Source organism: Opisthocomus hoazin, chromosome 3 (genome assembly GCF_030867145.1).
Source record: "Opisthocomus hoazin isolate bOpiHoa1 chromosome 3, bOpiHoa1.hap1, whole genome shotgun sequence".
Lineage (NCBI taxonomy): Eukaryota > Metazoa > Chordata > Aves > Opisthocomiformes > Opisthocomidae > Opisthocomus > Opisthocomus hoazin.
Genome location: NC_134416.1, coordinates 77958662 through 77974652, shown reverse-complemented (window position 1 = coordinate 77974652; position 15991 = coordinate 77958662).

Below are 15991 nucleotides of genomic sequence, written 5' to 3'. Positions count from 1 at the left end.
CAGATGATCCAAATGTGGGCTTGAAATTGATTGATTTGACCACAGACTTTATCTAAGTTTTTCTCTGAACATAAATTTAACGTAAGTTTCATTAATTCTGCAGAGAAAACTTGTTTGCCTGATGTGCCAAGATACACTTCTTAGAAACTATGCTCAATCAGCCCTGCTTTAAGGGAAAAAAGGGAATAGTTTCCATGTAATGGAAATCATCTCACTTATTTCTTCTGTGAGGCATTTTTCTTTCTGTGAAGAATGGATTCTAACTCTTCGCTGAATCCTATGAGCAAGAAAAATTTTTCCTAAGGTAATGCAGTCTTACTCCAACAAAAAAAGTGCATTAATATGTGGCATCAGGAACACATGTGCACACAGAACACAAGCAGGTTTGGGGTTTTTTTTCACCTAGCTGCTTTTCCTACTACATGGCTCGCTAAGGATCAAAACCCACTAGTGAAAATAATATTCAGAAGAAGGCTGAGGACCCAGTGTCATTATTAAAACATACAGTCGCCTGACCATTGCTGTGTTCAGCAGACATTTGTGTTAGACTGTCCTGATCAAACACTGAGACTCACTTGAAAATGCCAGTGCTCAGACACAGGACGAAGCAAGTCTCTTCTGGACTCTTTGGCTGCAAGTGGTTGATAACCACTATCTAATTCCCAAAGGCAAGCCATCAACAGAAATGTTAATTGTTGAAAGATGAAGCTAAAACTCTGGTAATAGGGCAAACAAAACTCACTCTCTATGTGCACGGAATAGATGAACAAAAGAGGAAGACAGTCAGACACAAGCTGTAAAATGGTTTATGTTTTTAACATTCAGAGGAACCTGACAGTGAGACTAAATCACAGAAGTGTAATACTACACCCCAGATAAAAATGAAATTAATGAGATCTGTTTAAACAGCAAGAAGAAAAAAAAAGAAAGGATGAAGCATCTATGATTCATAAGAAGCTGGTGAACCATTCTTGCAATTTTCAAAACTCTTTGGGTTCCTGATAAGCAAGCAGATGAGTGGTACTTAGAGGTGAAAAAAAGATGTCCTCAGGAGTGTGCTGGATGCCCCTGAATAAATTCTAGGGAAAGCAATAGACCCTGACAAAGAAAAGAAGTAATCATATCCATATGGACTTTTATGAGAGAAAATACTTGTGGAAAAATATGAAAGAAACCCTCTATCTTACAGAGCTTACAATCAAAGTCTCATCACAAATAGTATGTGAGGCTAAATACATTAGATGGTAAACAAGAACCTTTCTAATCCCATGTATGAGGCATATCTGGGGAAAAAAAGTTAAAACAACCAGTTTAAAATCTACGCCACTATTAGTACTAAATGTGTCAGCGTTGTTAGGTTGGAGAGGTGCACAGGTAGGCTCCAAGGTAGTCTTTCTCACTGGGATTAATGTTTGCAGCTTTGGAATAATGGAGTTGTTCCCACTAGAGCATATTAATCCTCTCTTCCAGAAAATAACACCTGAAAGTTCTGAGAAAAAGCTATCTACTTTTAAAGCATGAAAACCACAGAAATGAGTATCTGTCTCCTCTGCTCTGTGAAGGCTGTTATCAGGGTCAATACAAACTATCTCAGCTCTTCTGAAGCACGGGCAGCCAAGTTTCCACTAAAGGGGGTAAGAACACAAACCCGGAGACCAAACTAGCAATGATCACAGTCCTGTATGACACAGCATAAATTCCTCAAAGTTATTTGAGCGTGGCTTTTGTTCATGTTTATGCTGAAAATAAACCATTACTTAGCTGTTTCTGTGTGCTGGATTATTCTTTTTCATGACTTAGTCTCCACCAAATATTCATTCTAGCAATCTGGGTTAACTGTGAATACAGATAGAGGTGCCTCCTAACCATATCACTGTAAATTATTACAATGTACAGGTAGGTGAATTACATGAGAAATATATGAACATATAGCAATGAAACATATGACTAGAAAATCCATTATACATTAGTCTTTGAATCAAGGCAGACATTGAAGCAGTACATTCAAACTAATTAGAAGAAACTAGTAGCAACAAATTTTATCTGTAGTATAGTAGTGAAAATTGACAAGAATATATGCATCCCAATACTGATTTTTATGAAAATACATAAGAAATTGTCCAAAATTTAATCAAATTAAACTGAATATTTGAAAAACTGCTTTCTTTTCAGAAATTAAACTTTTTATGTTGTTAAAAGCTTTCCATTTTTATAATGTAATTTATTTAAATTCACTACCTAAATTTAGAATGCCAGTGATTAAAGTAGAGCTTTGCTTGTCCATTGGTAACTTGGAGTACAAGCCACAAAACAGCCTTTTTACCCTGAAAGTCACATGGGAGAAGGGAAAACACAAAGTTTTAAAAAATTAAAATATAACCAAAGGATAAATTTGCATTTTCAAACACTATGCCTAAACTTCAGGCTTTCTAAGATGGTTCAGTGCGTACAATGAAACTTTAAAGCACTCTGTACTCCAGATCTGTAGTTCAAGAGACTATTTCAGGTGCCTAATGTTTTGAACATCAGGACTTTTTTTCCTAATAAAAACTTTTTTTTTGCTCCTCCAGTGCTTTTACTTCCTTCCTTTCAAAGTAATCCATGATTTTAGCATCTCGATAGCACTAGCAGCTTTTTTTTGCCCATATTTCTCTTTTGATCAATGGAGAAGAGACAGAGGAAAATCATAATTGTCACTGTTGGTCAAGGAATGACCAAGAAGAAGAGCAACATGGTTGCTAAGAAGATTAAAGAAAAGGTCAAAGAAAATACAAACGATAAAATATATGCTCAGTACAACACAGCAGAAAAACAAGAAAATCGAGTTCTTCAGGACTAAGCAGTTTTTGGCTACATCTTTACAAAACAATGTGCTGGCTTGTTTTGCAGTTTCTGATTTTAAAGACGCACTGCAGAAAGACCAAGTGATAACAGACAAAGGTTGCATTTACTGCAAAGAGCTCCAAAATTTGAAAGCAATATGGTTTTGTATTTGCAGTCTGGTTGGGAGCTAGATCAATTGGAAGAATTAATTGAGGAAGTAAGTAAATACAAATGAAAAGCAAAAAACTGAAGAACAAAGGGAATTAGAAAAAGGGGACGCTAAAAAAGGAGGATGTGAGATGTGCCAGCAGTCATATGGTATCAATACAAGGAAAACTGAAAAGAAAAACCTTCCACTCAAAGGAGATATGAACTGAAGTATCTTTGAGGAACCAGGACTACAACCACTCCAATCCATAAGAAAATGACTCTCTGTGCAGTAACACCATAGTTAATCTTTGTGTCTGGATTTTACTTGATAAAGTTCAAAAGTTGTATTTCCTTTAGATCTACACATGTAAGGAATCAATAGGGAGCACATCCACAGCCGGGTGAAGAAGTAATGAAGTCAGTGGAAAGAGTAGGAACACCCCCACACAGGAATATTGACTTTTCAAGAGAGCAAAGCTGAGTCTCTATAGCTAATTTGGAAAAAAAAAAAAAAAAAGAAAAAATGAAAAAGTGGGAATTTGGATTGATGTAGTACAGTGTAACAGTAGTTTCAGGATATTGATAAAGCAATGTCTTTTCTTCGGATAGGAGTTAAAGATAGTTGTCTGAACTGAAACTTTTAAGTTGTGATTTTTATTTTGTATCAGAAATGGAAAGAAACATATGAAAAATTGAAGTGTTCCCATAATATGTTTACAATAAAATGCTAATTTAATCAGAAAAGTGGTAGTTTTTCCCCAAAATTTCTGAATCTTCAAATTATCTGCTTTTTAAGAAAATACTGCTACACTATGGTGTCTGAATTATTATCACACCATAGAGCAAATATACATATTTAAACTTATTCTATATTTTTTATTGAGGAAAAAAGTTTTGCTAAGCCTGGAGGTTATTTTAACAGATGCAGGACTGACATTTTTAGCACGTTAAAACTGTACCACAAATCAATTCAACAAGATGTTCATTCAGTTTTCGAATAGGAATTAAAAAAAAAAAACCAAACTGTAACCAAGGTGATGGAATTAGTTAATCAAAAAGCACGAACAAAGCTGCTACGTCCCTTGTACAGCCCTGCCCATCTGGACATTAGGTCTGGTAACAGAGGGTTTAGTCCCTAGGTAATCATTAATGTTAAACAATAATGGTGAAGTGGGATTTTTAATAGAAATAGCGTTAGCAAATAGTTGCAGGTGTATTTGTGGTACCCATCTATCATGTGAATTAACTGAAGCAAAAAGTCATACATCTCCCCCCAAAGAAGTTAGTTTTAATTAAAACTAGCAGGTGCCTAGAACTCGTCAAGACGACCCGTGCCGCAGGGACAAGAGCCAGAAGAGGACTGAGTTTGCACAGAAACTGTGATGAAGAGGATAAGCCTTCATCTTGGGACCCCCGACGACCACCACTAGGAGGCACTGCACAAGCGCCGGTGGGAGGAGTGTATGAAAATGGGCCGATTTGGCTATGAAAGGAAGGGCTTACGTAATCAGATGAATATGTATATTTTGATCTATATAAACTGTACGGAAAGGGTATGGGGTATGCACGTTTGGTGGAATTATCCCCTGTGCATCCGGCGCCGCAATAAAGAATGCCTGCCTTTTAACACTACATTGGTGTTACGAGGTTTTATTCCCGGATTTTCGGTGACAAAACCACAGATTATTCCAAACATTTTAAGACTTAATTTTCTGTTTTTTTCTACAACAATCTGCAACCATAAAAGTACTATTGCATTCTTGTTTCATAAAAATCAACACTAGTGTTCATTCAGAACACAGTGTCCGAATAACACTGCCACAGCATCTGGCTTTAATCACAACAAAGAATGACTGATCTTGCATGATAGGTAACTGAATTGACTGAATTGATCAGCTTAGTTATTCTGTCTCAGCTGTGATCTTCTGCTAATTATTAAGTCGTTCAACAAGCAGCAGATCTACAATCTCTTTTTCCTGTGTATTTGTGTCTCAGGACTAAGCTTCCATAAAAATTCTCAGTTTTGTATTAAAGGAGTATCTCTCTGATCCATGACATTTGTAGGATACCAATGTCCTCCAGGATGGAGATGACGTGAATTTGATAAGAAATAAGACCTTTTGAATGTGACATTCAAAAGCTGAACAACAGACACCACAAAACAAGATAAATATGATAGAACAGAAACCTTCCCATGGTCACGATCTGAAGGAAGCCCTCTCCAGACAGGGAAAATGGAAATAATATTTTCTTAAACCAAATTAATTAACAGGAGTTGTTTTACTCAACCTTTATGTTTCTCCTATAACAGTCATTATCAGCACCACAGCTTCAGATACAGCTTACTCCAGTTAGACCAGACAATCTGGGATACATAACACGGACTCTCTAAATTTCTACTGTTCTATGGATGCAGTTGAGAGATCCAAAGAGAGAGGGAGAAAACACAGTTCTGACAGGAAAATTTGGAAACACTTGCATTTGAAGAATTTGGTGAGAACATTTAGAAATAATTCTTCAACAGACAATAATGAAAGATATCTTATTTGACACTAAAAAGAGCATAGGACAAAACACTGTCTTTTCTCTGATGAGACTCCACAATTCATACAAATCAAGTAAAAATATACAGAAATGCAAGAACACACTAGAGATATAGATGTTCGCAGACAAAAGTAATAGCAGCTTGAGAATTAAAAGAATTAGTCTTAACAAATATCAAGACAAAATTCATTGTAGAATTTACCACTTAACCATTAAACATTTTGGTAGAGGTATTAATTATAGCACCAGTGTAGTTGCCTTGGAAATCACCTTAATAATAGGTTTCGTGACTTTTTTTAAATTTAAAAGTGTGAGTCAGTCTTCAAGGTAAATCCTGAGGAGGAAAAACCATACTCTTTTAAGTTTAATGCATGATGGTTTTGTATGAAGATGAGGGGCCCACAAAAGAGTCAGATGCATAGAAAACACACAGTATAGATTTTCTTTTCTGTAACAAAAAACGTGATGGACTGCTATGATTTTAAATGGGAATGAGGTCTCAATTTTTCTAAACACTGAAGGTGAAAGTTAAAAATTGTTAGCTTAGTAATACACTGGTGGAGATAGTAGATTACTTAATAGGGATTAGAAAGCTGTAATTAACACTGAAATTGACTAAATTACACAAGAGTTTTAACAGATCTAGTAGTTTACAAACAAAAATTAAAGTAAAAAGCAGTCTAAATAGGTTATAATGAAATTGGCAAAGATAATGGTTTTGGGTGAAGATGTTCTTAGCTGATGTTGTTGGGTGATGATTTCTGCCAAATGAGATGGAGAAGGTCTGACTGAATTATCTAAATTTTCCACCTTTTCTTGTCTGAAAGATCGATTAGTCTGAGATTTGATTGCGAAGGAAGAGCCGCCACCTTATATGACCATGCTTCATTCTTCTCTATAGATCAGTAGCCTGCCAAATTATCGTAGAAATATGGTAGACATTCTGCAGCAGATTTAAGCCCATGATTTCTTTTTCATCGTGGAATATTTTTTTTCTTCCTTTTATGTGCAATTATTAGCTTTTGCCTATAGATTCTTGTGAGTGATTAAGGGCGAAGCCACTGAAGGTGAAGCGCTCTGGAGCAGAGGCTCACGCCGAGGAACCCTTTCTACAATGGCAAAACCACAGCGGCGAGGTGGCAACTGCGCCGAGAGAGAGGGGAGACACCAACCCCCACCCCTGAGCGGGAAAGAGGGAGCTGCCAACGAGCGACAGCTCTGACTCAGTGTGGGCGGGATCAAGTGTGACAGTGGCCTAACCCCCTTGCATATAACAGCAGCCCCCAGGGAGCGCAGGCAGTTTGCACAGGCAGGGCGAACGGGGAAGGCGAGCAGGTAGGGTGCAGTCCCCCCTCCTGGCTACTCAAGTAGTGGGCATCGCCCATCCAGGAGATATTCTAGCTATGGTTACCACCCGTGGGAAAGCTCTTGCTAGAAGGAGTGTGGGGACCCAGATGGAGGCCTCACGCAAGGACACAGCTGTCCAGGTCTCTGGCTGCAGGGAGTGCCTGAGCCTGGCGCTCGTACCAGAAGACAGCAGAGACAACTGCTGTGTTCGCTGTGAGCAGGTGAATGATCTGCTCAGCCTGGTGGCAGAGCTGAAAGAGGAAGTGGAGAGGTTAAGGATTATCCAGGAGTGTGAGAGAGAGATTGACTGGTGGAGCCGCTCCCTGCCCTCCCTGAGGCCGAGGCAGCAGGAGGCGGCTCCACGAGAAGCAGAGAACCCCCTACCCTCTTGCCACCGAGCAGAAAGAGGGGACCTAAGAGATGGGGGGGAATGGAAACGGGTCCCTGCTCAGGGGGGCAAGCGAATCTCCCCCCGGCCTCCCTCACCTGCCCAGTTGCCCTTAAGCAACAGATACGGGGCTCTGCAGTGTGAGGGACTGGCCACAGAGGAAGTGGGTGAAGGTGAAGCTCCATCCAGGGGGTTGCCCAGGACGAGTCAGTCAGCCCCACGTATTACGACTGCCTCGGCTAAGAAAAAAAGGAGGGTCATTGTCATAGGTGATTCCCTTCTGAGGGGAACAGAGGGACCGATCTGCCGACCGGACCCATCCCACAGGGAAGTCTGCTGCCTCCCTGGGGCCCGGGTTAGGGATGTTGCTAAGAAACTACCTGGTCTGGTGAGGCCTTCTGACTATTACCCCCTCTTGATAATGCAGGTTGGCGGGGACGAGATCACAGAGAGAAGTCCCAAGGCCATCAAAAGGGACTTCAGGGCACTGGGGCGTCTGGTTGAGGGATCAGGGGAGCAGGTGGTGTTTTCCTCCATCCCATCAGTGGCAGGGAACAGCACTGGAAGGGGCAGGAAAACTCACCTGCTTAACAGGTGGCTCAGGGACTGGTGCCATTGGTCAAATTTTGGCTTCTTTGATCATGGGGGGTTGTACACAGAACCAGGCCTGCTGGCAACAGGTGGATTGCAGCTATCTCAAAGGGCAAAAAGGATTCTTGGCCACGAGCTGGCAGGGCTCATTGAGAGGGCTTTAAACTAGGTTCGAAGGGGGAAGGGGTCATAGCTCAGCTCACTAGGGATGAGCCCAGCCTTGGTATGCCAGGGTCAGGGATGAGACTGACAGCCCAGCTCAAGTGCGTCTATACCAACGCAAGTAGCATGGGCAATAAACAGGAGGAGCTGGAAGCCATTATACAGCAGGATGGCTACGACTTGGTCACCATCACAGAAACGTGGTGGGAAAAATCGCATGACTGGCATGCTGTCATAGATGGCTACAGATCCTTTAGGAAAGACAGGCCAACAAGGACAAGTGGTAAAGTGGCTCAGTATGTGAGGGAGCAACTGGAATGCACTGAGCTTTGCCTGGGGCAGATGAAGAAGGAGTTGAGAGCTAATGGGTTAGAATTAAGGGACAGCCTCATATGGGTGATGTTATTGTGGGTGTGTACTACAGGCCACCTGACCAGGAGGACGAAGTTGATGAGACCTTCTACAAGCAGCTGCAAGTAGCCTCACAGTCACAGGCACTGGTTCTCATGGGGGACTTCAACCACCCTGACATCAGCTGGGAAGATCGTACAGTCAGGCACATGCAGTCCTCGAGGTTCCTACAAAACATCGATGATAACTTTCTGATGCAAGTGGTGGAGGAACCAACAAGAAAGGTGCTCTGCTGAACCTTGTACTAATGAACAAAGAGGGACTGATTAAGGATGTGAAGGTCGGAGGTAGACTCAGCTGCAGTGACCATGAAATGCTGAACTTCAGGATCCTGCGTGGAGGAAGCAGAGGAATAAGTAGGATCAAAACCTTGGACCTCAGGAGGGCTAACTTTGGCCTCTTCAAGGAGCTACTGGGAGCAATCCCATGGGCCAGGGCTCTAGAAGGCAGGGGGGTCCAAGAGTGCTGGTCGCTGTTTAAATATCACTTCCTCCACGCTCAGGAGCGGTGCATCCGCCTGAGAAAGAAACCGAGCAAAGGAGGCAGGAGACCTGCATGGTTAAACAAGGAGCTTCTAGCGGAGCTCAGGTGGAAGAGAAAGGTCCATGGAATGTGGAAAGAGGGAAGGGCCACTTGGGAAGAATACAGAAATGTGGTCAGAGCATGCAGGGAGGCAACAAGGAAGGCCAAGGCCCACCTGGAATTGAATCTAACAAGGGATGTCAAAAACAACAAGAAGGGCATCTTCAACTACATCAGCAGCAAAAGGAAGGCTAGGGACAATGTGGGGCCGCTGCTGAACGAGGCGGGTGTCCTGGTGATGGAGGATGCCGAGAAGGCAGAGCTACTGAATGCCTTCTTTGCTTCAGTCTTCAGTGCCAAGGCAGGCCCTCAGGAATCCCAGGCCCTGGAGGTAAGAGAAGAAGCCCACAGAGAGGATGACTTTCCCTTGGTCGAGGAGGACTTCTTGAAGGATCACTTAAGCAATATGGACGTCTACAAATCCATGGGCCCCAATGGAATGCACGCACAAGTGCTGAGGGAGCTGGTGGGTGTCATTGCTGAGCCACTCTCCATCATCTCTGAGAGGTCCTGGAGGACAGGAGAGGTGCCTGAGAAGTGGAGAAAGGCCAATGTCACTCCAGTCTTCAAAAAGGACAAGAAGGAGGATCCAGGGAACTACAGGCTGGCCAGCCTCACCTCTATCCCTGGAAAGGTGACGCAGCAGCTCATTCTAGAGGTCATCATCAAGCAAGTGGAGGAAAACGAGATTATCAGCAGTAGTCAGCATGGATTCACGAAGGGGAAATCATGCTTGACCAAAATTTGTTAGCTTTCTACAATGGCATGACTGGCTGGGTAGATGAGGGGAGAGCCATGGATGTTGTCTACCTCGACTTCAACAAGGCTTTTGCCACTGTCTCCCACAACATTCTGCTAGAGAAGCTCAGGAAGCATGGGCTGGATGAGTGGTCAGTGAGATGGATTGAGACGTGGCTGAATGGCAGAACTCAGAGGGTTGTCATCAGCGGCGCTGAGTCTAGTTGGAGGCTGGTAACAAGTGGTGTCCCCTAGGGGTCAGTTCTGGGCCCAGTCTTGTTTAATTTCTTCATCAATGACCTGGATGAAGAGTTAGAATGTACCCTCAGCAAGTTTGCTGATGACACAAAACTGGGAGGAGTGATGGATACACCAGCAGGCAGTGCTGCCATTCAGCAAGACCAGGACAGGCTGGAGAGTTGGGTGCACACGAACCTGATGAGGTTCAACAAGGGCAAGTGAAGGGTCCTATACCTGGGGCTGAACAACTCAATGCACCAGTACAAGTTAGGGGCGGACCAGCTGGAGAGCAGCTCTGTGGAGAGGGACCTTGGTGTCCTGGTGGACGACAGGTTAACCATGAGCCAGCAGTGTGCCCTGGCTACCAAGAAGGCCAATGGGATCCTGGGATGCATTCGGAGGAGCGTGGCTAGCCGGTCAAGGGAGGTTCTCCTTTCCCTTTACACTGCCCTAGTGAGGCCCCATCTGGAGTACTCTGTCCACTTCTGGGCTACCCAGTCCATAAAAGATGAGAAGGTACTGGAGAGAGTCCAGCGGAGGGCTACGAGGATGATGAGGGGACTGGAGCATCTCTCCTACGAGGAAAGACTGAGGGAGCTGGGCTTGGTTAGCCTGAAGAAGAGAAGGTTGAGAGGGGACTTAATAAATGCTTATAAATATCTGAAGGGTGGGTGTCAGAAGGATGGGTCCAGACTCTTTTCAGTGGTGCCCAGAGACAGGATAAGGGGAAATGGGCACAAACTGAAGCATAGAGACTTCCGTCTGAACATGAGAAAGAACTTCTTCCCTCTGAGGGTGACGGAGCACTGGAACAGGCTTCCCAAGGGACGTTGTGGATTCTCCTTCTCTGGAGATATTCAAGACCCGCCTGGGCGTTGTCCTGTGCAGCCTGCTGTAGGTGACCCTGCTTCGGCAGGGGGATGGTCTAGATGACCCACAGAGGTCCCTTCCAACCCCTACCATTCTGTGTGATTCTGTTATGGATACAGAAACACCACTTGCTTGCCCAGTATATTTCAATCTCCTTTTTCTTTATTTTATTCATATGACAATAAAGCCCAGATTCACAAAGCTATTTGGACATCTCACCCAAACAAATGCAATCAGGAGGCAGACGCGCAAATACCTTTTGTCGACAAAGTCATTATCTACTAATTTTCAATGCTTCTGTATCTGTTGTGGGTTCAATGGCACTGACAGCCCGCAAGTGACTCTTCGGCCTGGTATCTTAGGCTAAATAACAATGATTTAAGTCACACTGTGAACAGTTGATTCATACATATTCCTTGCATCCTTGGAGTTCTAATGCTCATAAAGATTTTAAGGGTCACAAGCCATACCTCACTTTTATGTGAACCCATACTAGTTTTCCTACTGACAACTAGGTCTGTGAGTGAGCCTTGCTGCAATTTTGGTGACAGACCGTGAGATGAGCTTACTGCTGGTGACAAATGCGATGGAAAGATCTTTGGTTTGGAGCTCTACAACCTGCAATCCATCACGAGGGGAACCATTTTAAATTATATCTGGCCAGAGTCATCAAGGTGAAATAAGAAAAACTTCTATAGGTACATGAGTGATAAAAGAAAGACTGGGGAAAACGTGGGCCCTCTCTGGAAGAAAACAGGATACCTGGTTCCCTGGGATGTGACAGAATCACACAAAGATAGGGGTTGGAACGGACCTCTGGGGATCATCTAGTCCAACCCCCCTGCCAAAGCAGGTTCACCCAGAGCAGATTGCACAGGACCGTGTCCAGGCGGGTTTTGAATATCTCTAGAGAAAGATACTCCACAACACCTCTGGCAACCTGTTCAAATCCTCAGACATGGACCTGTTGAAGCTGGTCCAGAGGAGGGCCACAAAAATGGTCCGAGGGATGGAGCACCTCTGTTATGAGGAAAGGCTGAGATAGCAGGGGCTGTTCAGCCTGGAGAAGACAAGGCGCTGGGGAGGTCTTATAGCCGCCTTCCAGTACCTGAGGGGAGCCTACAAGAAAGCTGGAGATGGTCATTTTATAGGGGCATGTAGTGATAAGAAATTGGGCAATGGCAGGGGAGCTGGAACTGGATGGTCTTTAAGGTCCCTTCCAACACAAACCATTCTACGATTCTATAAAACCACCTAATTAGTGCAAGCATTTTCTCTCAGTCCTTGGACATTTGTTCTTCAGGTTCTGGGGCTGAAAGAATCCGTGATGATCTCAGTTGCTGCAGAAGATGTGCAGTGAGCAACTCCTCATGGTCTATGTATCAACTTCAGTCTTTTCAAGAATAGCCATAAAGGACTTCTAAAGTCAGTGACTTGACAACTTAGTCTAGTGATTGTGATTTATCCTTAGAGTAGTAACTTGGCCTTTTAAGTTGCTGGTGAAATTCCTGATGGCTGTCTAGAACTTCAAAATTGTTCAAATTTGTTTGGCTGTGTTTTCACTACCGTTCACTGAGTTAATGTTTTCCATCTCAGTAATCTGACCAGGAGTGGCATCCTTACAAATGACCTTGGTTCCTATGACTTATACAAAAGCCAAGCCCAGTTTCAGTTCCCTAAATTCAATTACCATTTCACTTTTTATCAGTGTTATATACTCCATCGCTTCTGAGATCTTGCAGTTATCAGATCTGCATAAGTAAATAATAAGCCACATATATACTTTGTTCCTAGGGATATATTTTTATATGTGTTGTGCATTACACATTTTGACTTTAAGTCATGTAACTCACACTCACTCCAGCTATTTCTTCGTCTTTTCCATGCTCCTACTTCTCCACCCTTATCAGAGTGTGACATCATCCATTTAGCATTTATGTCACTTATGTTCATATTTGTGACTATCCAGATACTTGTTCTTCTCACAGGCATTTTTCAGTATGTTCATTAGCTCCTAAGCAGTCCCGTGCATTCATTCTATTATATTTTCCTTCTGTAGGGTCAGGCCATGTACAGTTAATAGGTTTTCATCTGTCTCTGAGGTATAATCCCATTAAAACTGTTTTAACTTGTCATCTTCATCTACAAATGCACAGTTTTATGAGCAACAGCTGAGATTCCAATTCATCTTTGGTGTCTAGTGAGCCTTGAGTCCTCTCATGAAAGCTTTTTGTTTGAACAGAAGTGCTTTCAGATAGCTTGTGCACTTCAAATAAGTTTGAGACTTGTGATCATCAAGGGCTATTTGCCCATTGGATTCTCATTCTCTTTCTTTTTGTCCCATGTATATTTGAAAGTGTTCAACCTCTGAAGTTGCTGACCATCTGTCTCCTTCAGGTCCTGCAGACTTCAGAATCATGCAGCTCCTACCATCTGGCTACACATTCAGAAATGTTTCCATTTCAAAATCTACTGGAGATATTTTTCTAACAACTTTATTAGTCATTTGAGTTTTCCTTCAATATTTCTCCTGTAACCAGAACAATTCTTTAACTTTCAAAAATAGAAAGACTTTCTTGGCTCCCCAATATACTTCCTGTCATGCAGATCGTGTACACGCACTGAAGAGGGTAGTTCTCTTTCATGAATAGTGTTTATGATAGTTATAGCAGCAACTCCAGTCAAAATAACTGCCTTGTTACATTAGGCATCATGTAAACACGGTAAAATGACAGCCCTTGGACCCAAATTGTTTCCGTCTACATTCTCCTTTTGAGATCACTGACATGTCACCTACCAATAGAAGTCAATATAGAAACATCAGAAAGAGGACTAATATAGGAATCTTTTACATTACAAAGTAGGTGACTAAATGATAGCACATTTGCATAGGTAATTGCTTATTCAATGGTCACATAATTATCTGGCATTTCTAGCTGCAGTTTAATCTCTTCATTTAGGCATAAAATTGCACCATTAAGCATTTATTTTTGCTGCACTTTTCTTGTTATTTCCAAGTTTAATATACCTGATAAACACCATGGTTGATTTAATTACTGTGAACGGATAAAGCCCAGTTTTTAACAGCATGCACTGTATGTTTCTCTGATCAACAGTTCAGAAAGGGAAAAAGTGTCTGCTTTATTTTTTATTTTATTTTATCCCTCAAGATTTATCATGTCAACTTCAAATATGTAGGAATGCCTTTGTGCTTCATTAACATTGAACATATTCACTAAAACACCGTGAAAGCATTCAGTTTTCCATTTTCTCAACTTTTCTTTCATCTCTGTTGTAAAACACTTTTTTCTCGCTTTTAAAACTGCTCTCCTACTTTAAAAACACTGGAAATGAATCTCTTTTACTCTTTGCAGAATTGTTTCAATAAATTCAGGGGAAGAAGTGGGATGTTGAAATGAAAAACTGATTTTCATTTTATGATCTCAATAAAGTAACCTACTGATAGAAAGAAAAATCACACATCGACAAATCACAATGTAATACAATGTATCTTCTTCACCTTATGAACTTTAGTGCCATATCAACAGGTTGAAAGTCAACAAATGCCATAAAGCTCAGGTTAGAAGTTTAGGAGGGGAGAGGACAGGATAAGGCAGAGCATTCTCTCAAGTGTCCAAGTTTCTTTCACTCAGAAAAGCAGAAACTCCTGGCACAGCACACAGGCAAAGTAAGTAACTGCTTGCCACTCGGAATTGCAGCAAAGACAGTACACAAATGCAAACTGTGAAAATCCATGTCACACTTTTGCTCTACCCTCTGTTGTATATAACTTCTTTATTCCTGTATGCTTGGTAAAACACAAACGCTTCAAAAACTTTAAAGTTACTGTATGTTGACATATACTGTATGTTGACATATTTTACTCTGTGACCACATTTGCTTGCTTTCCGTACAGCTCCACTCCAATCTTCTCAAAAGGACCATTAACACACTATCTCCCTAAAGGCTTGGTTGATAGTGGTTTAATGGAGAACAGGGAGCAGCCAGGAGTAAGGGGAAGGGAGAGAGGCATCTCATGCATTGGGTACCAGGTGACTCATAAGGAAAAACAGTATTTGAGAATAACTGCAGCATGCTTTATTCCAGAAGTAAATTGTTCTGAAATTCCATTACCCACTCCATACCTCATGGTAAAATTAAAGACAAGGGCCAGTCTCAATGCTGAAGGACAAAGCTGCAATAAAAGCCCTTTCACATTAGCTATGCAAACATGAAAAATCCTTCAGCAGGTTTCTGAGGGTCTGAACGAAAGAGGGACTCTCCAGGCTTGAAACAGGAGGAGGATATTTCCTTGGAGTGTACAGCTGTACACTTCAACCATCTAACATCTGCTGGACACCTAGCTATGCTAGCACGGCACACCAAGTGCTGGCAGCAGCATTTTCATTGACTAAAGATGAAGAAAGTGTCATTTCCTCCATGAGGCTGGGAAATACATCTCTGTTACCATATCCTCAGTTTTTGCAGTAAATGCTGTTAATAGTGGGAAGGGTAAATTAATTTAAGTCAACAGCCAAAGAAAGGAAATTAATATCTGCTGCCAAATTGTTACACATCGATGATGTTGTACAACAAATATACCTCAGCAGGATGACATTTGTATTGACTAGTGACAAACAGCATGTAGTGAACTGAATAGCAAACAGGGGACATTCTCAAATGCCTAAATTTTGATATGCATTCGCAGAACATACTTGTGATATTCATCAGCATCATGCTGTTAGACTATGCATCAGTCTAAATGTATGAGCCTTTCAACTGTTAATCAAAAGTGATTTCTGAAACCAGATTGGGAGTCCACTGTACAAAGTAGCTATACAAACTTTTAACATGTACTACAGTATTTTCGACATCATCAGCTGACTGCACATACCTTAGTGAAAGTTACAGCTCGACTGAAAATCTAAATGTTTTTGGTGACATGAACAACACTGAAAAACTGCCCTCCCTCCATGTGTTTAACCACACCACAAAGTAAGGGAAGAAATGTTGCTACGGAAGGAGAAATTTACAGCTGGGCAAAAAAAGATCAGTTGCTGATGCCGAAGTAACTTGTGGCTCCTACATCTCATTTCATCTACTCTTTATTATTTCATGCATGTGTAACTCTCTCCAGTTGTTCAG